The sequence below is a fragment of the Grammomys surdaster genome, unplaced genomic scaffold (genome assembly GCF_004785775.1).
Source record: "Grammomys surdaster isolate TR1022 unplaced genomic scaffold, NIH_TR_1.0 150, whole genome shotgun sequence".
Classification (NCBI taxonomy): domain Eukaryota; kingdom Metazoa; phylum Chordata; class Mammalia; order Rodentia; family Muridae; genus Grammomys; species Grammomys surdaster.
In genome coordinates, this window is record NW_021604608.1 from 16,886,671 (window position 1) to 16,895,881 (window position 9,211).

At 41.1% G+C, this 9,211-nt stretch overlaps 1 protein-coding gene across 3 annotated transcripts in view; it reads right to left on the minus strand.

The window, feature by feature from the left end:
• The window catches only part of Arap2 (ArfGAP with RhoGAP domain, ankyrin repeat and PH domain 2), a 166,642-nt gene extending 157,618 nt beyond the window's left edge, over positions 1–9,024 (minus strand). Inside the window, exon 1 of one of the 3 annotated variants that reach the window (XM_028765223.1) lies at positions 8,530–8,595. The gene's annotated coding sequence lies outside the window, so the exon portion shown is untranslated. Of the gene's footprint in view, positions 1–8,529; positions 8,626–8,912 lie in introns of those variants that run through there. The other 2 variants (XM_028765220.1, XM_028765221.1) reach the window with 2 other exon arrangements.
• Positions 9,025–9,211: the final 187 nt, after the last annotated feature.

A 9,211-nucleotide genomic window follows, 5' to 3' on the forward strand; every position in this document is an offset into this window, starting at 1 on the left:
CTCTCTCTCTCTCTCTCTCTCTCTCTCTCTCTCTCTCTCTCTCTCTCTCTCTCTCTCTCCTATCTCTTTCAGTTCTTCATCTCCAGTACATAACCCACATCCCCACTGCTCACGGCTCACTCTATCAGTTCCTTAGTCTCACTGGGTGTCTTTTTTCAGAGATTGCTTCCTCCACCAGTTACTTTGGTAAGTACATATAGCTACTTTACTCTTGCTTTAACTGTACCCAAACCAGTTTTTTCCTACTACCTGATACCTCTTATGTATTCAGGATGAAAGGTAGGACGGATTTATTATTTTAAAATTCAGTCTCTAAGTCAACAAGCTAGTAAGTTGCAGTGATAGAACAGATTCAAATTTCTCCAATCCATCTAAGCACTAAGGTTAGGAGTCAAATATGGCAAGAGATCAACTGGAGTCATGCCAACACACCTGCTGGGCACCTACAACCTTTCCTCCTGCCTCATGGAAGAAAATCCAGGCCCCTGAACCCTCTTCACTTCTCACTGTCTTCACCCTTTCCCAGTGGAGCTTGCTTTACCTCTTTGACGTAGGAAAGAAAACAAGAATAAAATTTGGTTTGTACCTCAGCCACTTCATTAAAGTATAAGGGCATTGAGTACTCAGACAAGTCAATTCTGGAATTTCTGGAATCATCTTTGTTGACTGTAATTCCTATGGTAAGAAAATAGACACATTTGGAGAACTAGATTTCATGGTGTTTAATCCATTAAGGAATCCCATCGTCTTACCTCTAGTGAATTGGAAGCTGCAACTGTCATAAAATAATAGGCTTAAAAATCATTAAATCCCATGATTAAGATGAAATTTTGAACACAGCTACAAAAGTGAATATAACTTTCTATGTCTTACAATACTTGTCTTACAGAATCTAATAACAATGGGAGATTATTGTCTTCCATAACAGTAGTTCCCAGTAGACTGGTACTGTCTCCTGAGGTTAGAGCCAATGGATACTAGAAACTGTTTCGTTCATCTCTGTGACTGAGTAGTACAGTTCAGAGAGGTGATGCAATATATCAGCAAAACGGTACCAATTTTCCCTCCCAACACGAATGAATCAGTTCCCTATATGTTGTGGTTGTAGAAAAAAATGTTTCTGCCTTCAAATTGACAGTAAACTTTGGAGGACACATAGCTTACTCCTCAGAAGATTAAAAGGCATCATGTCAATAGGATGGTGCACCAACTAGTTCAGATCACAGAGTGAAGAGATGTTCACTGTTTTGGTGGAAAATATAGTCACGGGAAATGGGTATCATATTGGCTCACCAAAAAAAAAAAAAAAAAAAATCCACTGTCCAATACTGAGATATTAACTCCAAGTACCCATAAAGACAACACTCAACAATCTCGTTCCACAAAATCAAGCAAAAGAGAAAGTGACATTGAGAAATGTATTGTTATCATTTTACTCAATTCCATTCTTTGAAGCCGACTGAAACCCTAAAGATCTGAACTAACTCCATACTGCCATTGCCTTGTATTTTCACACCCAAGGTAAAATTTGAACCTTTGCCATCCCTTCCTAATGCCACTTCCTTAACTACCCTATTATATGGCAAAACTAAACTCCTTATAGGAATACAAGTCCTTCAACCTGTGCCATATCTGTTACCTGTGGTCCCCCACAGACTAGGATCGTCTCAGCCCTGCTTTTATTTACATCACTAGCCTATCCCTGTTTCTCCAGACACACGCACTTTGTCATTTTTCCTGGGACTTCCATTGGTAACTACACTCATTGTTGTGAATCATCTGTGTAGTCTCACAGTTCTTTAGGAAGGCAAGTCCCACTGCTGGCCTTCATATTTCTTTATAGCCGCTCAGCTGATCAAATGGTAAATAGATAATGGTATCATATCCTTCCTCTCATTAGTCTGAACACTCAAACTCACTAGAGCAGTGCTTCTCAACCTTCCTAAGCTTGGCCTCTTTAAGACAGTTTCTCATGGTGTGGTGACACCCAACCATACAATTATTCACTGCCCCTTCATAATTGTGATCTTGCTACTGCTATGAGTCGTAATGTAAAGATCTGAAATATAAACACAAAGAGGTCACCACCCACAGGTTGAGAATCACTACACTAAAGAGTCCTACTTAAATTACTATATTCCATAGCTTGCAAGCCCAAGTGTTATATAACCTTTAGGTTTATTACAGTTGTAGGTATCAATATAAGTGATTACATACAGAAGGCTCAATTCATTTACATGTTCATTCCTTGAGATTTAACAGCCAATAACAAGTTAATGGTAAACATCTCTGACATCACTTTTTATAGCAATGGTAATATATGCTTTAGTAATATTTTTTCTGGACATATCATTGCAGAAAGATCCCTTATGTGTAACTACCAAGAAGTTCACCCAGCAAAATATCAAGCCAACAAACAAACCATCAAATAAGAACAAAATAATATCTACTGGCCAAAGGAGCAAGCAGTGATGAGGGCAATAATACAGCTGGACCTCAAGAGAAAGGACTGGCACAAAAAGACTCAACTTCCAATGAGAACAAAATGAGCAACCCAAGGTATATAGCCACATGAATGATCAAAATATGCACCCAAGCAATGGGGGAGAGAGGGTTTTGTTTGGTTTCATTGTTGTTTTGTTTTGTTTTAAAAATGGAAGTTGGAGAGATGACTGCCAGAAAAATATGTGCATTTCAAGCATAAGGACTTGAGCTCTGGTCTCCGGTACCCATGTAGATAACAAGTAAGCATGACAGCGTCCCTGTTCTCTCAGCACTCAGTAGAGAGAAGACAGGGATCCTCCTGAGATCAGGCTGCCTAGCTAGATTAGCAGAAAGTGTGTACGTGTGTTCAAAGGAAGTACACCATTTCAGTAAGTGAGATAGAAAGTGACTGAGGCCTCTCTGGTTACCCTCAGATCTCCACATGCATGTGTGCCCACACATGTCGACACACACAAGCATGCATACACATGCGAATGCCTAACACATACAGAAGCACACACACAGAGAAAGAAAATTCTAACACAATATTGGGCCTTTAGGACTTTTTACTAAGTAAAATAAACCAGTCAGAGAAAGGAAAGTACTATATGAACACACTTGTAAGTGTTATGGTGAGTGATCAAATAATCCTGTAAGGAATCAAGGGTAAACTGTGAGCATCCATGAGTAGAGAGGTGAGGGGGTGTTTATGTTTAATGGGCATAATGATCCAGTTTAGTAAGAAGGAAGGTTTAACACACATAACACTAGCCAACTGTACACTGACAAAGTGGTTACGATGGTGATTTGATAAAGCAGAGAGGAGAGAGGAAACAGAAAGAACTCCTTGCACATTTTATTCCCCTCCTTTGACAGTTCCATCTTCAAAGTGCAGTACGATTAGTCCATGAGCTTTTCCTACTCCATCTGCCCTTAATCCCCCATTAAATCCACCCACACCATACTAGATACCATAATGCCCAAATTCCAACCCAGGTTTCTCCACTCTTTAATTCATTTTATTGATTTCACTCCCCCTCTTCCCCCTCTATCCCTCCTTCCTTCCCTCCCTCCCCCTCCCTCCCCCTCTCTGTCTGTGTTCTTATGTGTTCTCTCTCTCCTTCTTCCTTTGCCTCCCTCGATCCCTCCTTCTCTCTCTCTCTCTCTCCCTCCCTCCCTCCCTCCCTCCCTCCCTCCCTCCCTCTCCCCCTCTGTGTGTGTGTGTGTGTGTGTGTGTGGCAAGAAAAATGCTGGTTCCTGCTTTCCAACCTTGTCATGTCACAGCATGGTCTTTCTTTTTTCTATTGCTGTGCTTGGGCTGGAAGGCCCAAGAGTTCCGGGGTAGGGGAGGGGGCGCTCTCAGGACTTCATCTCCTATAGTATAGTAGGCATGCTGGGATTATAGAGGCACCACTACATTCAACATTGAGTGTGCGTTCCTAGGATTGAACTCAAGTCACCAGTCTTGTCAGGCTAATGCCCAGTGAACCATCTCCCTGACATAGGCTCCTCTATTTTTTAACTGGGTATTTTCATAAAATTATCTAACTTTTCTGAAATTCAGGTTCCTTACTAAGATGAGGACAGAATTTATATAGAATATATAGAATTTCCTCTCTATTTTATAGCATTTATGTAATAGAATTCCTTATAGAATTTCTAATAAACTTGTTATTTAAACATACACATAAGACACATATAGAATGACCTGTCTTGAACTGCAAGCATAAGATTAGTGCTGGCTATTATTAATTAATCTGTTATAATCAATACTACACTTAATTATATCATATGATATGAATGTACTAGGCTTGAGTGTTATTCTTTGGCCTGCACAGTAATGTCACCTTCTTAAAAAGAGGACTGTAAATTATTTTTCTAATATGCCCACAAACCACTTAAAACAGCAGTACGCTAAGCAGAGCTTCATAAAACTAGTGAGATAGATACATAATTAGTGTTTTGAGACTGGAAGACTTTAGACCTGGGACACAGACTACAGTGATTACCAAAGACTCCAGCTCTGCTGCACACAACCTTTTTGGCCTTCCACAATGTCTTTTTCTCCCAGTCTCACCATTGTCACCACAGAGAAGATAATAATGCAAACAACTCCGGGCTCTTTTGAGTGTGAGATGTTTAAATATTCACTGGCCCTTTGAAGGGTTTCTGGCAAATAGCAAATATTCAGTCATTAGCTGCTAGATGCAAAATAAGTGAAACTTGATCTTAAAATAGCCGAATCCTAAGCAAAATCATTTGGCTTTTGGATGAAAGGGAAAAGATTATTTGAAGACATTTTTTACTTATTGTGCAATCAGAAAACCACAACTCTGCAATCTAGAGTTCAGTGTGTCTGTCAAAGCCAGAACACCAACTCCTTTTCTTAGTATGAAGGGTGACTACAGTGTTCCATGCCCATGGCTGTATTTGTATGTTTTAGATAGTATCAGAATAGTTCAGTCCTCTTGGCCACAGCACATTTACATTTTGAGCTAATGAGTAGAGGTTTGAAAATTCTTTTAAATTCTAATGGAGAGATCTGTCAAGTAAAGCCATAACTTTAGGGCAACCAAAGAAAGATTCTATCCTCCACAGTTTCCACAAGGAATGACAAACTGAAACTTGAACCACTGTGTTCAATGCCGACCCATGTGCTTCAAAACCTGTATCTCTTCTGTTGGGAACAGACCCTTTCCTGGCCCAAACTACAGTCTATAGCATGTCTGTAGCTGAACTCAATCCTTACAAAATCTTGAACTGGGAAGCAAACAGGCATATATTTTGTGATACTGTGAACACGGTTCAATTTTGTGATAAAGTGAACACAGTTTTAACATTCAGTTAATCCAGACAAAAACTGAAACAACACTACAGTTCAGTACAAAGAACTTTACATGCAGACTTGTGATATAAACACACTTTTTTGTGTGTGAATTACATCTGAATGTTGTAGTACAAATATCTATTCACCATGTCTCTGAATTTAAGAGCCACATTTTTAGACCAACAACCAGATGTTTCAAAATAGCCTACTGTGAATGTTTCCTCTCTGCATTTATAAATAGCACCCTGACCTCTTTTCCAACTGAATTCAAGAGCTTCCTCTTGATTCTGTGATTCTTAAAGTCTCTTGTTCTTAGGAGAAGACAAGTACTTCAAGTGTCTCTGAACTTATGCGCCCTTTTGTTTACATCTACTCCTTCAATAAATATTTAAAGGACACGGCTCTCTCCAAGATAATAGCGGGAAATATTTTCAGTTCAAGATAACAGTACTTCTTATCTCACTTGAAAACAGCATCGAGGGCTACAAAGTGAAGATTCAATGTCCTCCCTCCAGTAGGTTAAAAAAAGAGCAGACTTAGGCCTGACAATAAGCAAAGGCAATGGCTTGGGTATAAACAACCAGCCCTGAGACAAACTGCCCAGTACAAGTAAGGAAGGGTTAGGGAGACAGGACAATATTCTCAGAAGAACATGACATATGCAAAATAGCACTTACTCTGAAACAACATGAAGACTCAGCTTTGTGACTTTAAAGTCTACAGGGTTTGCAGTGCAGTGCTTTATTTAACTCACACAGATGTGACACCATCCTTTAGAAGTGATCAGGGACTCTAGAAATCTCCCATCCACTTGAGGGATACAACTAAAGACTGCAGCAAGTTGGAGCTTTCCAAGAGCTAAAGTCAGAAGTAGCTCTCTTCTCTTTCAAGAAGAAAGGCCACAGGTGGAGACACCAACACCTGAAAGTAGACCAAAGGCCATGAAGGAAGGAGGCCCAGGGAGAGAAGATAAACATCAGGCCACAGCAAGAAGGCGGAGCAGAAGAGTTCAACGAGAACTGATGTCAGAATGACAGCTGAAGTCAGTTGAAGACCTGGAAAGCAAGAGTCTGCAGTTCTTGTGAATGAAGTGAAACTCTCTCCACAGTCCTTCTGACCATCTCCACCCCGGTCTTCCAAGTCATCTGCTAACCAGGAAAGTGATTTTCCTTGTTTGACAGACAAGCCTTTCTCTCCATGTGCTCAGCCACACAGCATAACCAGTGGTGTTTTTGTTTGTTTTCTGTTTTCATTTTACGTTCTACTTTTTTCAGAACCTTCAGGAACAATAAACCGTTTATTCTCTCAATGATCCACCCCTATAGACATGTAAAAATAATTCTCTCACAAATAGCTTTCAACAAAATGCCTACCTTACCCATATCAGAACATGTTTGTTCTCATTTGAGCAACAGTAAAGGTCTGCTTATGCTGAGTAAAAACTTTAAGAAAATTTTTACACAGAATAATTAAAAGAGAATACCATTGCTATTCCAATCAAGAAAAAAAAAATAAGTGAACCAAATGACTTTGCTAATATTACATATTTTATTTGGGTGATATATATCTTATGTATATCAATGTATTGATTTTTGGGTGTACATGTATATGTACATATAAGGCAGTGACACAGCATTTGGATGGAGGTCAGAAGACAACTTGCTAGAGTCAGTTCCCACCATGAGGCCCTGGATGTTGGGGATCAAACTCATGTCATTAGGCTTGGTGGAAATACAGCCATCTATCCACGCCGTGACCAATGTTTTTAAAAACCTAAAATAGTAAACTCTAATGTAGAAATGACTTAGGGAGGCATCCACTATCCTCTACTTTTATATTCCATGTGTTTGGCTAAAAGTTAACACACATTACCAGGTCCAATAAGAAGACATCGCTTGATTAGCCTTTTAGAAGAATCAGAAACACTCCACATGCTTAGCAAAAGCAAAGACCAATAAGTGACTCAATACACAAGTCTGAAGAAGGGGCTGGGCACGTGACAACAGAAACTATTAAAGCTGTGGCTGTCATTCATACTTTGAATTTTATGGTCAAGTTCACCACACTGAGTTTGTTAGCTGCAAGGAAATGCTTTCGGAAGTAACAAAACAGAAGGCCAAGTCTCCTCCTAGGACCTGGAGAAGTCTCTAACCCAGAATCCTCAGAAACAGGTTTTTAAAACTTTAGTTTCAAAATGCTAATGTAAGAAACAAAAACTGTAACCCAGTATAACTTGAGTTCTACTTAACCATGGTAACTCAAAGTCCTTTAATCGGAAAAGCATTCACTGAGTGCCCATGAACCTCACAACTGGGAACTTGAGATGTCGGGAAAACAAGAATTTGTTTCTAAGTGGACCCTCGGCTTCTCTTTTCACAGGCAACCCATAAAACGCATGTGACAGCCTAAGGAGAGGAAGGAAAGAATACAAGACAGCAGACCCATATAAATTAGTTTTAACAAGCTTTTTGACTTACTCTCTAGGTACATTTTATTTAAAAAAAAATAGCTCTGACACATCGAGTCTATATAAAACACTTTTGGTGTGAAGACCCACCTTAAATGTGTGTTCAATCTCTCCTTGGACCAGAGCCAGGGATATTTCCATTTTAGGATATAGCCTACTTGCACGACCCACTTTTATTTTCTCTCCTTTAAACATTGTTAAACTGTGGAATACCAAGTGCCTTTGCCCTCCATACTTCTCTTGCAAGTGTATAAAAGTCACAAATAATAATCTCGTAGCTATTCCTTTCCTTTAAAAAGTTACCGCATTCATAGCCACCTTCTACTTACTTACAGGCAATGCTCCATACACTTCTGGTGCACGGAGCTGAAGTAAAGAGAATCGATACTGGGCTTGTAAGTACAAAGCTATTATTGGGAATAGCAATGACATCCGATTAAGTGTACTTTTAAAAATAGCGTATTCCAATACTTAAAACAAACAATGAACTTATGTGCTACTAAGTGTCCTATACTTCAAGGACAAACTTGCTATTCCCTCATCTAACTTAGAAGGACCCGAGACAGTTTTCCACACAGCGTGCACGAATCTTATCACTTCTTTTGTATTTTTCATCTAAATATCAAAGGTTATTGTTCACAATATAATTTCACAAATCTTCCAAGTCAAAGAAACTCCAGACCGCCACCAAGAAATCCAAGACTGATTTTTTAAAAAGAAACTGTCAGAATGAAGTAAAATAAAAACTTACTTCAATTAATAGATGGACACCAACTCTCCCAGGAGAACTGCTTCTCACACTGAAGGTGAAAGAGCTGCCTGGTAACCGCACTCCAGAGAGGTCCCCTGGTACAGTGTTGGGTTCAGGCAGGTGGAGGCCAAATGATTGTAATTAAAGTTAATTAACAGGGCTGCCTCTTAAGTGTGTAACCAGAAGGGTGCGGGGGGCGCAGGGGGAAGCACAGAGCCCCAAGTCATTACCTCCACTGAGAAAAGAACTCGGTGCCTGGAACTCACCCAGGCTGTTTTTGGTCGAGGGCAGAGGAGGATGAGACAAGAGTCTGGTAGACTGGACTGTCTGTCACCCCTGCGGGGCCAAATCCCAGAAGCAAGCGCAGCTTTCTGATCACTTACCACCTTTGGTTTCTCTTCCGACGCCCACTCGCGGGAAACGCAATCCGAGCCACACAATCCAGAGCAGCCGGGAGACTCGGTGCGCCCCGAAGCGGGGCGATCTCGCACCCGCGACTGTACCGCGGCCAGCGCACCCCGGGCACTCGCCTCGCTCGCGCGCGGCCGCCAAGCCCGGGCAGCGAGGCGCCGGCTCGTCCCCGTGGGACGCTGTCCCCGGCGGGCGAGCAGGCGGGCGAGCGGGCGGACCCCGCGCCGCACCTGGAGGCGGGAGCGCGGCTGGGCTCGGCGGGCGAGCGCGC